Here is a 17,053-nt window from a genome sequence, read left to right as displayed (position 1 = left end):
TCCACGTGCCCTTTGGCTCACTTTATAACATTTAAGAGTTTATTCCAAGTCAATTCACTGGGTAAAAAGCTCTGGAAATCGTAAAATGCCAGGCTATGGAAACATAGGTAGATCCTGCTTGAAAGAAAGGGAGTGGGAAGGAGCAGAAGATGCCTGGTTGTGTTTGGAACTGCTCGGAAGCTGCACAGGAAGAGACCCAGCTCCTGCCAAACCGGGCAGGAAGTCATCCACATCAGAGGTCTGTAGCTCGGACCCCCTGGCTTAGCAACCTGCTGCTAGCTAGTGTAATTGCTTCTTAAATTAACACATTTGCAGTACCTTAGGAAATACTGTAGAGATAGCCTATTTCCTCAAATAATGCCCATTTCACAAAAATGTAGCATCACAGTCTTAGTGTCCACATCAGAATTTGAATTTGAGAAAAAATAGTAAGTTTATGATAGTTTATCTTTTCATGCAAACTCTTATTATATGCATCTTTGCAATAACGTAAATAGGTTTTACTGGTATTCAAATCATGTTTCACTAGACTAAAGTAGATAACTCAAAAGAGCACATCAGTCATTCCAAATGTTACCTCTGAACCAGTGGCAGGAGTTTCTACGCTATTTGAAACAATACAATCAACATCTTGACTCCTGAATGCCACTTAATCTATTTTTCCCATCTTTTCAAAAAATCAATCTATTTCACCCCCATACTATAGGAGTCAGAGTTGTCATTTAAATATATGAGATGCATTTTCTAAGAGTTAAATGTGTTATGCAGTTCACTTCTGCAGCATACACCAGATAAAACAGAGGGAAACCCAAAATAACAAAAACTACTGCACAGTTTTATTTTAAAAAATGTTGAAGTAAACCAGGACCTTTCAGCTACCAGCTAGCAGACTGCCCTCCCCAGTATTATAGTGCCTCCAAAACATACCTCATTTTTCTCACCCATCCCTACAGACCCTCATGCCTAGCGACAGACATAGGCATGAAGATGGTCCTTGCACACTGGGGGAGGAAACTGCCATGCCTGGATTCTCTAATAGAAGAGACATGCTAAAACATGCAGCCAGCAGCTTCAAAATGAAAGTGGTCCCTCTGCAGATTTCCCCAAGGATTCTACTACTGTAAAGGTAGAGAAGCATCACAGAGAATAAGCATAATAAGAATATTAAAACATTACCCCTGTAGAATCTTTTACACCCAGAGTTTGAGATTGATAAGCTGGTACCAAGAAGACTGCAGCTAAAATTCCATCATGCTTTAAAAAAAAAAAAAAAAAATTCTTTTTTTTTTTTTTTTTTTAATTCTCCTTCAAAGACCACACCTAACTTCCTGTAAAAGGATTCTGGTAACTGAAGTAAGAAGAGGCATTTCCTGTACAGGGACTACAAAATGGCATTATTGTAACTACCACTAGAGGGCGGGGAACTGTGAAGAGAAACACCTTCGCAGCGTACACACAGACATATGTCTGAAACAGCCCAAAGCTTTCAGTTGTGGAACTGATCTTCCACAGGCTTTTCTTGGAACGAAACATTAAAACTTTGCTGATTTTAAGTTAATTTTGTTAACCAATAATGCTTCTCCTCATGCTTTTTATTTGCTATGTCAAAAAGTCATTCAATCAATATAAAGAATTCAACTTAAAAGTAAAGAGAAAGTACAGTAGTGAACTGCTTAATGGCATTTTTGGTCAATGACAGATCACATATACGACATGGTCGCAAAAAATTAGAATACCATATTTTTTACTGTACCTTGTCTATATTTAGATGTGTTTAGATACACAAATACCATTGTGTTACAATTGCCTGCAGTATTCAGTACTGTAACATCCAGTATAGTTTTGTAGCCTAGGAACAATAAGCTATACCACCTAGCCTAGTTGTGTAATAGGCTCTACCATCTAGGTTTTATGTACACTCTATGAGGTACACAAAATGACAAAAATCACCTAACAACACATTTCTCAGAATATATCTTGGTCCTTGAGCAAAGCATGACTGTAAATAGGGAAGGGTTAAAAATAAAAACTCATATTAAACAGCAATTAACTCTTACTATATGTAAGTTAAAAATAAAAATTCATATTAAACAGTAATTACTGTATGTAGGCTTGTAGCCTAGGAACTACAAACATACAGTAGGATTTGATATTAGCCTCAGCCCCAAATAATCTGAAATCCAATATAGTCGTTGCTAATTCAATAAAGAGATGGCTTGTGCCACACAAGTTAACTCTCTCTAGAAAAAATATTAACCCAATGAGACACCAATCTTATTTATCTCGAATTTAAGTCACTAAAAAGCAACCAGAAAAAAAGAATTGATAAACCAGTGAGATTCTAAATGCTAGGCTTTCAATTAATATCATAGTGAAAATTTGAGGACTTACTGAGTGCCAGTCACTTGGCTAAGATGTTTACTGTATTATTTCATCCTCCACACAACCCTATTGGGTAAATGCTTTCATTATCCTTATTTGCAAACTGAAGTAACGACATACACTGAAATTAGGAAAAGTCTCCTAAGATCATACAGGCAAGATTCAAACTCAAAATCTGATAGCAAAAATCTGTGATCATTACTCAATCATAAAAAGAAAACAGGCACTGACACCAATTATAATTAGAACAGTTCTAATTGTTAAATCAATATATTTCATACTTTCTGGCTTCATCATTTTCACTGGAAAATGTATTTGTTGGGCAGAAACAGAAAACAAAACAACACACCTTCTCACTTATAAGTGGGAGCTAAACACTGGGTACACATAGACATAAACATGGGAACAAGAGACACTGTGGACTATAAGAGGGTATAGGGTGGGGGAGGCAAGTGTTGAAAAACTACCTATTGCTTGTTACCTGGGTGGCAGGTTCAATCGTGCCCTCAAACTTCGGCATCATGCAATATACCATCATAAACCTGCACAGGTACTCCCTTAATCTAAAATAAAAGATTTGGAGGAAAAAAAGAAAATGTGTTTGTTGGAAATGAGCAAGGGGAAGATGTAGCCAAAAATAATATTTTAGTCACTTTAGGAGGTAACTTTTGATGGTAAGAGAAAAAGATGTCTCAAACTAGTTGAAGTAAAAAAGAAATAAAGACAGGAGTTTATTGGTTCATGGTTTGTCCAGGGCTGGTCTTAGGCATATGATGATTCAGGAGCTCAGTTGGTGTTACCAGCTCATAGTTATGCTGTATCCTTTTGTTCTGACTTTCATAGTGATAGGTTTCCTAAAGATTCTTCCCTTATTTTAGTAAGATTCTGTAGCAGCTCTAGTCTCCCAACCTTCCAGACCTCAATTCAGTGGGAAGAAAGACTCAGAAAAGCTCTCATTGCATCTCACTGGCACCTGGTGCATCACATGCCTATCCTGAAGTAATTACTGTGTCCAGGGTAATGCCATCTTTGGTTGGCCTCTCCTAAGCCACATGCTCTACCCTTGAAACACGGAAGAGTCCTCACTTGAAACCTATAAGTAGTCAGGGTTATTGTTGTGGTACAGAAGCATTTCTCAAAAGTGGAGTTGGAGCTGGGAAGGTCGCTTTTGCTTATAATCCCAGCATTTTGGGAGATCAGGGCAGGAGGATCCCTTGAGACTAGGCGTTTGAGGCTGAAGTGAGCTATCATCACACCACTAAACTCCAGCCTGGGAGACAGAACTAGAGAAAGAAAAAAGGAAGGAAGGAAGAAAGGAAGGAAGGGAGGGAGGGAGGGAGGGAGGGAGGGAGGGAAGGAAGGAAGGAAGGAAGGAAGGAAGGAAGGAAGGAAGGAAGGAAGGAAGGAAGGAAGGAAGGAAGGAAAGAAGGAAGGAAGGAAGGAAGGAGGGAAGGAAGGGCGAGCAGAGAGGGAGGGAGGGAAAAAAGAAGGATGGAAGGAAGGAATGACAGACAAGTCCCGGCGCGGTGGCTCATGCCTGTACTCCCAGCACTTTGGAAGGCTGAAGCAGGCAGATTGCTTGAGGCCAGGAGATCAAGACCAGCCCAGTCAACACGACGAAACCCCATCTCTACTAAAAATACAAAAAATTAGCCAGGCATGGTGATGGGCACCTGTAATCCTAGCTACTGGGGAGGCTGAAGCAGGAGAATTGCTTGAACCCAGGAGGTGGAGTTTGCAGTGAGCCAAGATCATGCCATTGCACTCCAGCCTGGGCGACAGAGTGAGACTCAGTCTCAAAAAAAAAAAAAAAAAACAAAAAAAAAACAAAACACACACACACACACACACAAACAAACCAAAAAACCCAGGAAATTACAAAAGAGCAGAGTTGAGTTACTATTACTGGAATAAGGGGAAAATTAATGCTGGACAGAAAGAACAAACAAGTGCATGCTCTGGTCACATACTCATCGTATTTGCTGTGCCTCCACATTTGGAAAGTAACATTATCAATATTGGGATATACGCATATGATATATATTCCATGTGTACCAACTTCCATGTATACTGGTCAGGCAAGATACTTAGAAGATTCCTTCCCTGATTCCCTATTTAATAAATGGTGCTGGGAAAACTGGCTAGCCATAAGTAGAAAGCTGAAACTGGATCCCTTCCTTACACCTTATACAAAAATTAATTCAAGATGGATTAGAGACTTACATGTTAGACCTAAAACCATAAAAACCCTAGAAGAAAACCTAGGCAATACCATTCAGGACATAGGCATGGGCAAGGACTTCATGTCTAAAACCCCAAAAGTAATGGCAACAAAAGCCAAAATTGACAAAGGGGATCTAATTAAACTAAAGAGCTTCTGCACAGCAAAAGAAGCTACCATCAGAGTGAACAGGCAACCTACAGAATGGGAGAAAAGTTTTGCAATCTACTCATCTGACAAAGGGCTAATATCCAGAACCTACAAAGAACTCAAACAAATTTACAAGAAAAAAACAAACAACCCCATCAAAAAGTGGGCAAAGGATATGAACAGACACTTCTCAAAAGAAGACATTTATGCAGCCAACAGACACATAAAAAAATGCTCATCATCACTCACCATCAGAGAAGTGCAAATCAAAACCACAATGAGATACCATCTCACACCAGTTAGAATGGCAATCATTAAAAAGTCAGGAAACAACAGGTGCTGGAGAGGATGTGGAGAAATAGGAACACTTTTACACTGTTGGTGGGACTGTAAACTAGTTCAACCATTGTGGGAGACAGTGTGGCAATTCCTCAAGGATCTTGAACTAGAAATACCATTTGACCCAGCCATCCCATTACTGGGTATATACCCAAAGGATTATAAATCATGCTGCTATAAAGACACATGCACATGTATGTTTATTGCGGCACTATTCACAATAGCAAAGACTTGGAATCAACCCAAATGTCTATCAGTGACAGACTGGATTAAGAAAATGTGGAATACTTACACCATGGAATACCATGCAGCCATAAAAAAGGATGAGTTCATGTCCTTTGTAGGGACATGGATGCAGCTGGAAACCATCATTCTCAGCAAACTATCACAAGAACAGAAAACCAAACACCGCATGTTCTCATTCATAGGTGGGAATTGAACAATGAGATCACTTGGACACAGGAAGGGGAACATCACACACTGGGGCCTATTGTGGGGTGGGGGGAGTGGGGAGGGATAGCATTTAGGAGATATACCTAATGTAAATGATGAGTTAATGGGTGCAGCACACCAACATGGCACATGTATACATATGTAACAAACCTGCATGTTGTGCACATGTACCCTACAACATAAAGTATAATAAAAATAATAATAATAATAAAATATTTTAAAGTTAGATTAAAAACAAGCAAAAAAAGAGAAGATTCCTTCCCCGTAGTAAGTTGCCCTACTGCAATCAAGCACACAATATTTCATAGATTTCTATGGTGAGCATCAGCTTCAATTATCAAATCTATATTCAGGTTTCACTTTACAGATGTGCTCAGCAATATACCAACTTATTATACAAATGATTCTAATTCAAAATAAATTAAGAATAAAAAATTTATAAGATGATTTACCAAACATATTTTTGGGAGGAGATTAGTCATAATAATAACACATAGTATTTACCTTTTAAATAAAAATATACACATAGTACCTACTTTTGTCAAGCACTATTTTAAGAGGTATGAAACCGTTTATTCCTTATAGCAACTTAATGAAATAGATACTGTAATCATCTCCCTTTAAAACATGAGGAAGGAGTAAAAAATGGAACAGAGGATACTAGAGGCTGGGGAGGATAGGGAGAGATTTGTTAAAGGATACAAAATTGCAGCTAGACATGAGAAATAAGTTATAGCTTCTATACCACTGTAGGATGACTATACTTAACAATATTATAGAATTTCAAATAGGTAGGAGGAGGATATTGAATGTTCCCAATACAAAGAAATGCTAAATGTTTGAGATGATGGATATGCTAATAACCCTGATCTGATCAGTATATGTTATATGTATTGAAATATCACTATGTACCCCATGAATATGTACAACTATGGTCAATTTAAAAAAATAAAGAAACATGAAGAAACAGAGGCATCAAGAAATTCAAGTTCTCACAACTAGAAAGAGTAGGGTCAGATGTGGAACTCATCCTTGCAGGCCGCGGATTCCATGTTTCTGACAATTATTCAATGCTTAAGACATTTTCTGGAATTATGCACTATCAGAAACATATCAAGATATGTGCAGTTTCCTTAACATTATATTAGTTATAGGGTCACCTGTTTCTCTCCCATTGATTCTAGCCAGTGAGTGTATCTTGGAATATTTAAAAGGGTGAACACAAAATGTTTTACCAAAACATGTAAGACATCAAAAGAACAGCAACTGAATATTTTTTCACATCAAAGATACTTTTGTGTAATGTAGATTTAAGAATTATAGTCTATTTCTCATTTCCCAAGATAAGGTTTTCAAAAATCATACATTAGTTTTTCTTCCATTTGTTCTGACCTTTGTTATCACATCAAACTGGTATTTTATGAGAGTTCTATATGGCATATATTACGTGAAGGTTTTAAATTTCATTCCGTTGCCCTATATTTCAGACAGAAGATTTTGTATTACAACTTCTAAGGCCAGACACTATATTTGGAAGATCCATGAATAATGAGAAAGGCAAACAATATTATTTGAAGTAGTCAGAAAATAAAAAATGTTAAGAATTGGGATTCTAAATTCTGATATTCCTATAATGTTTTCCTTTCAATACTCTTCTTCTTTCGTTTTCTCATTTATACAAGAGGAATATATTTTTTCTAAATTAAAATTTCTTAAAATCATGTTATTATACATGATGACATCAGCAAAAAAAATGAAAGATAAGACAATTTAAAAAATAAGGGTAATAGCAAATATCCACATTCATAATAAATGCTCTAGAAATAAATTTATACTAAGAAAATGGCTTATTACATTTCATAGATAAGGACATAATTTTATATTAGTTTATATTATAATTAATGGTTGTGGATAAGTACTCAAAAACTTAGAAAATTTTGTGCTCAAGAATTAAGAAAGCTGAGAAACACTAAGGAATGTCTCTTTTTCTGGAAGTGGTCTTTTAAGTTCTGTTCTACAATTATAGTTTTTTGTGTTCTTTGGTACATTACAGTAATGTAAACATGAACTAAGAAAAGATCTGCTAAAAATTATTTGAAGATACATTTTTCAGATTTTCTAGCTTATTTCATAGGTTCAGGTCTATTTTCTTATCAGTTTTTCGATTGTTACTTGCTGTGATATATATATATGTATGTATGCACACACACACACATATATACACACATATGTACACACACACACACACGTATATGTATCCTTCTCTTTTTAACCTGAATCCACTAGCGCATTGCTGTAACTAACAATTTCCATAATAGAGAGAAAGTTCTGAACAACCAGACTTACATGTTTTTCTGCTGCAGAGAAGAAACAGAGAACAGTAGAATATGAAAAACTCAAGTTCAGTGTTTACTGGTCAGAAAAGCTGTTTTTGTTTTTGTTTAAATGCTAGGTTTAGTTCCAATATGAAACTAACTTATTTTTTATACTTTTATATTAGATGCATTGAGCAATATTCTTTTTTCTCTTTCTTGAAATAAAAAAAAAATTATTTAGAAACTACTTAAAATAGGAAAAAAAAAAAAAAAAAAGGCCTGTCAAGAACCACCAGGTGGAAAATGAGTTGCTAATAAAACAGAATTTTAGGTAACAAAAGTCTAAAAACCACAAAAAAAGAAATAGCACCACTGTCATTGGAACAATGGCTATTTACTTGCATTTTTTGGCACTGTCAATCACTGAATCTGGATTTTTCTCTCAATTCCACACAGAGCATCCATTAAACAATTTTGTTATCAACTGTTTACTTTTTACACACATTTTAGGACAAGCTATCGCCAGACACAAAGGGGCTGAACAATCTCAGTGAGTGACACGTATTTTGCAAACTTTTGCCAAACAAAAGGACGGAATAGGTTGTGCACAAATCTAATGAGGGAGAGTTAAGGAATAACACAGTTTAAATATTAATAATTCAGACATGGTACTGTATTTTCTGTAAAAGAAAATGAACATTTAGTAACACACTAATACATTTTGTCTCTTAAGAGATTAGGGTACTGATAAAGTATTCAGAGAACTGGAGAGCTGTGGACAGCAGATACCAAAAACACCCCAGCTTTGCAGAACCCAAGGTAACCATAGCCTTCCCTGCTTACTCCCTTTGCCAGAGGTCCACGAAGAACTTGCAGTGTGCGCACCTGCCTGCTGCACTTCCCACTCCAAGCTGCAAACTTTAAGAACCCAAAGAGGTGTCCCTAGTGGGCAAGGGGAGCAGAGAAGAGAAGCAATGTTACAGTAGATAGTTAAGCAGACATGAGCAAGGCGGGAGAGAGCCCCTCCCTCAGGAATGTCAGGCAACCATCAGGTGATGGTCAGGTGGTTATTAAACTGTCTAAAATAATAATTGGTCTTAGTCAGCACCAGATAAAGACAGTCCCCCAATGGATTAAAAAAACACCTGAAGCTGGTGATCAGAGGCTTCCTGATAAGATCTCAGGAATTGGGTGAGTGGGCTCAAGCATGCACATTAAGAGGCAAAATGGCAGAATTTAACTGGTATATGACCTTCTCAGGAACAATCTACTGGTAAAGGAAAAATGCCTCAAGTGAGCATGCACACTTCAGTAAACACACTGCACATATCGCCCCTCCCAAGTGCTGGCAGGTCACACTGCACATGTGTACAGTCTGCTCCAACAGAAAATTAAGGGAAGAGAAATGCAAATGCCTTAACCAGGCCAATGTATAAAACCTCAAGTCAAGGGCCAAACAGGGCACTTGGATTTCTTAAGTTGCCTGCTTGGCCTTTTCCAAAGTATACTTTACTTCCTTTTGTTCCTGCTCTAAAACTTTTTAATGAACTCTTACTCCTGCTCTAAAACTTGCCTCGGTCTCCCCCTCTGCCTTAAACCTACTTCTTCCCCTCAGCCAAATTCTTTCCTCCAATGAGGCAAGGATCAAGTTTGCTGCAGACCTCTGTGGATTCACCACTGGTGACATGTTAAATGTGAAACTAAAGGATGGTAAAATGGGAAACAACCTCCATTCAATCTCAGAGATGTGAGGAAATCCCCAAAAGTGCTGTTAGATGAAAGAATTGGACACACCTCATTTCCCAAAAAAGCGTAATACATAGAAATTTCAGAGATGATTGGAAAAATTCCCAGAGAAATCCTCAATGACAATAGAGCTCTTCAACCCAGAAATCTCAGGGCTGAAACACACCTTGTGTTCATCCAGGCAACAATGCCTCTTGCTTTTTAGCAAGGATGCAGTTTGTCAACGACCCCAAATGGCTGTACAGAGCAAGCTTTAGAACTTTCCTTTTGGGCCAAAGTCTAGGCCTGTGAGGTTGCAAGTAGCCCTGTAAGGCCTGTGATGACACCAGGTTGCAAAGGTTCTGAGGTCTGGCCCTTCCTTCCAACATACAATGTCAAACACATAAGATGTCCTGATGTGTTACATTTGATATTTTGAATATGGAAGCATATTTTAATACTCTTAAGGCATTAACTTATTACAAAATTCTCTACCAAGGTTTCACATTAGGTTAAAATTCAACTCAGTCTTTACATTTCTGTACCGAGGTCTCCACCTCAGCATATTACCTAACACCTTCTCCAGCAATCAGTGTTACCTCCACGCACATGGTGAGCCCCATGGTCAGCCTCTTTGTTTCCCAGGTGAACTAACTAGATGTTATCATTGCTCTGCCGCACAGTAAAAGCTCCTAACTCAAACTCACCAGAAAAGGAGTGAAACTCTGCAAAGTGCACTCTAAAAAGAGGTACTTTATGCTTATAAAAAGAAACTAGTGAGTTTTCTAAGAATAATAAAAGAGAGTGTTTAACAGTTAAGTACAAGATTTGGAGTGCAAAATTCGGATAAGGCTCTGCTGGTTCAGGTTGTTAAAACTCTTCTTGTTCCTCCTGTGGGCCCCCTTCATCGGATATCACGAAGTCTTCATCTCTGGCATAGAGAATGTCTACAGTCCACTGCAATACGGGGTCATTGTTCCCCTTGTTCTGCTGGCAAATCATTTCATTGTTCCTTAGCTTTCTGAAGTACAAATCTCTTTCTCCAAGCCTTCAATGGCAAGTTTCAGTACACTGACCTGCTAGCATCGGTTTGACCGTGCAGCACTCCTACTGCCTGCATCAGGATTCTTTTATACCACCCTGGGGCCAGCCTTAGAAGCTGCAGTTATTTGTGGAAATGGTCCTCCGTGGAGCTGGATTGCCAGAGCTGAGAAGTGACTTCGGTTTATCCAGAACTGGAGCAACAAAATGGAGGGAGCCACGTCAGTTTCTTGACCTTGTCCGGCAGCCACAGGGTTATAGTCTTTTTCATTGTAGTTTGCATGAAAAAACTTCTTAAACTACTGAATGAATTCAAAGTTGTTCTGAAACTTTCCTTTTACTAATTGTCCACAGAAATCACTTTGTCAGCACCCACCCTCTTGAAAATACTGCTTGTAGTATTTCGAAGTTCTGGATGTATTCATAGAATTTCACCTTCTTTAAGGCAATGGAGCCAGGGAGCAGAATGACCAAAAAGTGAAAATAAGCAGCCCCTGAGCACAATTGTTCTATCTTTGTCAAATTCAACTTCAGGAGACTCATTGATCCAGGCCAGTATGTCATGTAGCACTAGGTCATCATTGGTGACTGATGTCAAGTATATATTCACTGCCATCTTTGGCTCCTGGTGGAACAGTCTACTGCCCACACCCAGCCCTGGTTCCATCTTCATCTTGTTCAAATTGCTTGACCAACATTCCTTTTTAAAGTATAGATATTCCATTAAATGACTGTTATGTTCTAAGACACATTTTGCTTTTCTTTAACAGAAATGCATACAAATCTTCCTGTGATGATCTCCGGGAAATATAATTCAGTGTATAGATAATCACTTTACGTCTAACTTTCCTAGGAAAAATAAGTTAACTATATAAAAGAAATATACATATATTTTAACGGAAGCATTTTTATTTTACTGTAGGTAGACTGGCAATACATTACTACAACCTTTTAAAATCTTCAGATGTATTAAGTGCATGTTAGTAGACTTCCATGAACTCATTCAAACCTCTCTAAATGGCTCATCAGCAGGAAGGCCATCTCTAATCTGATTACGTAGTAGTTTATTTTTCATGGACGGATTATGCTGGAATCACAGAATTCTAATTCTGGATTTTAATAATCAGTAAGAAAGAAAATTTCTAGGATATGGTTCTCTTTATGAGGGTGAGGTATTTCTACTTGTTTGATATACCTGAATATTTCTAGCACAGTTTTCCTCATTTCTTCTTTTCATCAAAGACTTCTACCTAAAATTTATCCCTCAGTCCCTGTTCTCTTTTATGGGGGAGAAAAAAGCAGCCTCTAAACTCCTCAGTGGAACGGTAGATCTGAGTGTCTGGGCATCTTCCCCATGTCAGAATGAGCAGGTAGAGCCAGGATCAGAAAGTCTTTGAAATAATAATAATAAAACAATGCTCAAAAAATAGCTACATTCCAAAGTGTATGTATGCATGCCCATGTGTGTGTGTGTGCCTGTGTGTGTGTGTGAGAGAGAGAGAGAGAGAGACAAAGAGAGAGAGAGAGAGAAACAGAGAGAGAGAGAACTAGAGAGGAGGCAAGGAGAGCATAGGAGACCGTGGGCTCATCTCTTCGTGTAATGTCAACACTAACTAAATTGTGGCACACTACTAGCTTCTTGATTTGTTATCTCATTGATCCTTGCATTATTTGTGAAGGAAGTAGTGTTGTTGTCACTTTTCAAATGTAGGAGTGATCAGGGTATATGGATGTTGAATAACTTGCCATTGCCACACTGAGCTGGAGTTTAAATTCATATGTGTCTGATTTCAAATACTAAATATAGTCCATGTTCCATTTTTCCCCCAGGGTGAGAAGTGCACCATTGAGCTGCAAGTTGAGAAGGGAAATATGATATAAGTCTGATTTCCTAAAAGTCACTGGATCCCTTTCTATACCTAAGATGTTTGTAGAATCCCACAGGTTCACTGCTATTAGACAAATTTGTGACCCAGTACAAATAACATAGTTTCCCCTTACAATCTTGCTATTGCTACTATGGGGCTAGCTTAACCTCTGCTGGAAAACAGAAGTTGTTTTCTCAATACCTTCACATGCCCCATAATGAATGTACTCTTATCCCAGTCATGGAAGAGGAGCTTACACATTTACCAGGAACTCTCTTCTGCAATACTGTATACATCTCTCCTCATATTCATTTTTTGATGAGTTAACCATTCTTATGACTCCATCTTACACTTACATGATGCCCTCAACACAGATCCCTAGTCCTGAGTGCTAGGATCAGGATTCAGGATTCCATCACATATTCCCAACAACCCATAGCTAAGGTCTCCTGGGCTGTGGGTTCTTGGAGCCTCAAGTGACATTTCCAAAATTGAACTTATCTTCCTTAGAAATTGGTACCATTTCTTAAATATTTCCATTTCCTTCATTTTTCTTATTTTTTCCTGAATTAGAAGTATTTTTTTCTGACTTAGTTGTTTCACTCCCCTTCCTTTAATTTATGATCTCTGTCACCAAGTCTTAATATTTCTACCTCTAGGAAATACCTCTGTGATTTGCTTCTGCCACTGCATCTTCATTACCATCAATGTGTTTCAGGAACAGATACATAACAGGACACATCATTTATGTATTTAACAAATAATGTCAAGTTCCTCAGGTAAAAAACCTTACAGCCATCCTTGATTCCTTTCTCTCTCTCTCATATACTACGTCATAACCTCTAGTGACCTTTCTGTTCTATATTCAGATTATATCCTGAATCCAATCATTTCTCACCTCCTCTACCATTAGCACACTTGTTCAAGTTGACACCATCATTCACTTAGATTACTGCAATTGTTAGGGCCAGTAATTTATGAAGTACAGTGCAAAACTGATAACATTGAGGCCCCAGTTGCAAGTGGTGCCTTGCACCTATAATCCTAGCTACTCCAAAGGCTGAAGCTGGAAGATTCCTTAAGGCTACGAGTTGGAGATCGGCCTGGGCAACATAGTAAGACCCATCTCTAAAAAAAAGAGGGAGACACTTGTTTAAGTAGCAGGAAAAAGGGGCCATTAAAAGATTATACAACATAGCTTTTTTCTTATTTATGCAAACTGTCTACTGATGGTTTTTATTTCCTATTTAATGTTGTACTCATTGGAGCAGGGAGACACTTGTAGGGCAAACATAGCGCCATATGAGTGTCCCTGATTCAGAGCAGAAGATAATGTCTGCCCCCATCCGGCACTGCCAAATTCCCCTTCCCACCAGTTGCCGGACTGAAGCAACCTGCCCTCAACTGAGGTCAGAGAAGTCAATCTACCCTTCCCATGAGCCTGCCACCCAAACTGGTGGAAGGGCAACGCCCCAAAGCATTGCAACTCTGCACCTGACACACCTGAATTAGAGGTGGATGAGAAGCTCTCTCCCACTGAGTCTCTCACTTGCCTTAGCACTTCCAGCCTCAGGTGCATTCCTAACTGCAACTTGACCTGAGCTTGTGACCAAATCCCCAACAGGCTTAAGGGCAGCAGAACACAGACATCTTCCCACCAGCAACCCAGTATTCTCCCTGTTGGAGGGTGGCAATAGCTGCAGGGAAAAGGTGAAGAAGAGGACACTGAGTGGCCTGGGCAGGGAGCAGGGGTGCAGGTGGTGTTAAACCTATCCACAGCAGAAAGTACCAGACACTGAGCAGCCAGAACATGCTCCATAGTCCCATGGCTTTCACTTACAAAACCTAACTTCAAACACAAATTTTTTTTTTTGTTGTTTGTTTGTTTTTTTTTTTTTGAGACGGAGTCTCACTCTGTCGCCCCGGCTGGAGTGCAGTGGCCGGATCTCAGCTCACTGCAAGCTCCGCCACCCGGGGTTACGCCATTCTCCTGCCTCAGCCTCGCCCGGCTAGTTTTTTGTATTTTTTAGTAGAGACGGGGTTTCACCGTGTTAGCCAGGATGGTCTCGATCTCCTGACCTCGTGATCCGCCTGTCTCGGCCTCCCAAAGTGCTGGGATTACAGGCTTGAGCCACCGCGCCCGGCCAAACACAAATTATTAAAATTATCAAGATGGTGACTGCAGAGCATTAGGCCCCGTGTGTGGGGCCCTTCTTAACACGGAGCCTTGTGTGACTGCCCATGAAGCCAGCCCTGGTAATAATTTCTAAATTGGTCTCCATGCTTAATTTTTGGCCTCCTTCAGTTTATTCTCAATGTAGTAGCCGGATTCCTTTGAAATGCTAAAACAGTCGCGTCACTGTTCTGCTCAGAACTCTACAGTGACTCTCCATTTACTCAGAGGAAAAGTCAAAGTGTGAACCATGGCTTCTGTTGGCCAGGAAGGTCTGCCCACCCACCTCACTTCCTTCTCTCATGTCGTCTCCTGCCCTGTACTTTCTCACATGGCTGCTTCTTGCCAAGCACTCCAGACACACTCCCATGGCTTTGCACTTGCTTTCATCTCTGCTTGAAATACTTTCCTCCCAGAAATTTGCATGGCTCCTTCTCTTAGCACTTACTAGTCTTCACTCAAATAGGACCTTCCCAGTGATGCTTTCCCTCACCATGCTATATAAAATTGAACACCATCCCCTACAACTGAACACACACACACACACACTTTCACACACTCTAACCACATCTCCTTCCTTATTTTCCTCTATAACTTTAACTTCCCCTAATATAAAATCTACTTTTTTAGAGATAGGATCTTGCTCTGTTGCCCAGGCTAGAGTGTAGTGGCAAAGCTCACTGCGGCCTCGACCTCCTGGGCTCCAGTGATCCTCCCACCTCAGCATCCCAAGTAGCCTGAGCTACATACAGGCACATGCCACCATGCCTGGCTAATTTATTTTATTTGTAGTGATGAGGGTCTTGCTATGTTGGCCAGGCTGGTCTTGAACTCCTGGCTTTAAGCAATTATTCTGCCTTCACCTCCCAACTGACTGGGATTAAAGGCATGAGGCAACATGACTGGCCTAGTATGAAACTTAATAATAATTATTTATACTGTTTATTATTTGTCTTTGTACATTACATTGCAATATAAACTACATGTCTTAGGTCAGGCTCCCAGAGACAGGCACTGAGATGTGGCTTAATGGGAAAGTGATTAGTTAAGGAAGTACTCCTAAGATCAATCAGGAAAGGAGTGGGTAAAGCTGCAGGTCTGGATGGGGAAGGAGCCAAGCTAAGGTGTAATTCCCAGCAAAGCCCTACAGAAGGTGGCTTTATTATGATCCCACAGGACAACTTTGGAGTACAAATTATGTATTTGAGTTTGTCGCTATATGAAGCAAGGGATCTGTACTTTCATAAGACTGCAATAGTCAGTCTTTGGCTAAGGATATGGGTGGGGGCACGTAAACTCCCCGGCACTTCAGACTTTGTACTGAAGTGGAAAAAATGTCTCAAATAATCTGAAGACAGTCTCTAAAGCAAGACACAGGTACAGATTTTTAAAAGCAGAAACATTCACCTGCCAGAAGAGGAACACAGAGATAACAATAAAAGGGACTGAGGTGATCTGGTTTGGGTGAAGCAACATGAGGTTTATTGTACCATTGAGAACAAGACTTTTTTCTTTTCTTTTTACTCTATTGCTAGTGCTTAAGACAATCCCTGGCACAGAGTAGGGATTGAGTACATAGATAAAAATTGTATTGCATACCTTCTATGGTCCAGGCTCTACAATAGTCTGAGTACATAGTACAGATAAACATAGACTTTCCAAGACAAATTACCATTTCTTTTAAAGGTTCTATCTCCGGCATTCAAATTTACAGAATGTGTTAGTCTGTTTTCACGCTGCCGATAAAGACATACGTAAGACTGGGCAATTTACAAAAGAAAGAGGTTTAATGGAATTACAGTTCCACCTGTTGGTTGGGGAGGCCTCACAATCATGGCAAAAGGCAAGAAGGAGCAAGTCACATCTTTCTTGAATGGTGGCAGACAAAGAAAAGGAGCTTGTGCAGGGAAACTCCCCTTTATAAAACCATCAGATCTTATGAGACTTATTCACTATCACAAGAACAGCATGGGAAACACCTGCCCACATGATTCAATTACTTCCCACTGGGTCCCTCTCACAACACATGGGAATTCAAGATGAGATTTGGGTGGGACACGGCCAAACCATATCACAGAATTAATGTCCTCTATCTCCCTCCTCCTTACACTAATCTCTGTCAAGTTCTGTGAATTGTGCTTCTGAAATTACGTATCTATCTCTTCCCTTCTCATTCCATTGCCAACATCCAGCTTCAAGATTTTATTACTATAATTAATTGGACTACCGTAAACAGATGATCTCTATTCTTCAGTTTGTTTCTCATCCATCTATTTTATATATAATTACTAATATAATTTTTTTAAAACTTGGCTGTAGTTATATAATAATCTATCTAAAAACTTTAAGTCCAATTAAAACTTCAAATACATTATCCTTCTGTGCT

The 17,053-nt window shown here is 39.1% G+C and overlaps 1 protein-coding gene and 1 pseudogene across 1 annotated transcript in view; both read right to left on the bottom strand.

Annotated features, from left to right (window-relative positions):
* SCN2A (sodium voltage-gated channel alpha subunit 2) overlaps positions 1–17,053 on the bottom strand; it is a 164,072-nt gene that overhangs the window by 106,615 nt on the left and 40,404 nt on the right. The gene's annotated exons all lie outside the window — the stretch shown is intronic.
* LOC144333390 (microtubule-associated protein RP/EB family member 1 pseudogene) lies at positions 10,456–11,242 on the bottom strand (annotated as a pseudogene).

Source organism: Macaca mulatta, chromosome 12 (assembly GCF_049350105.2).
Source record: "Macaca mulatta isolate MMU2019108-1 chromosome 12, T2T-MMU8v2.0, whole genome shotgun sequence".
Classification (NCBI taxonomy): Eukaryota; Metazoa; Chordata; class Mammalia; order Primates; family Cercopithecidae; genus Macaca; species Macaca mulatta.
Note: the sequence above shows the minus strand (reverse complement) of the source record. Positions and strands in the feature narration are given on the sequence as shown.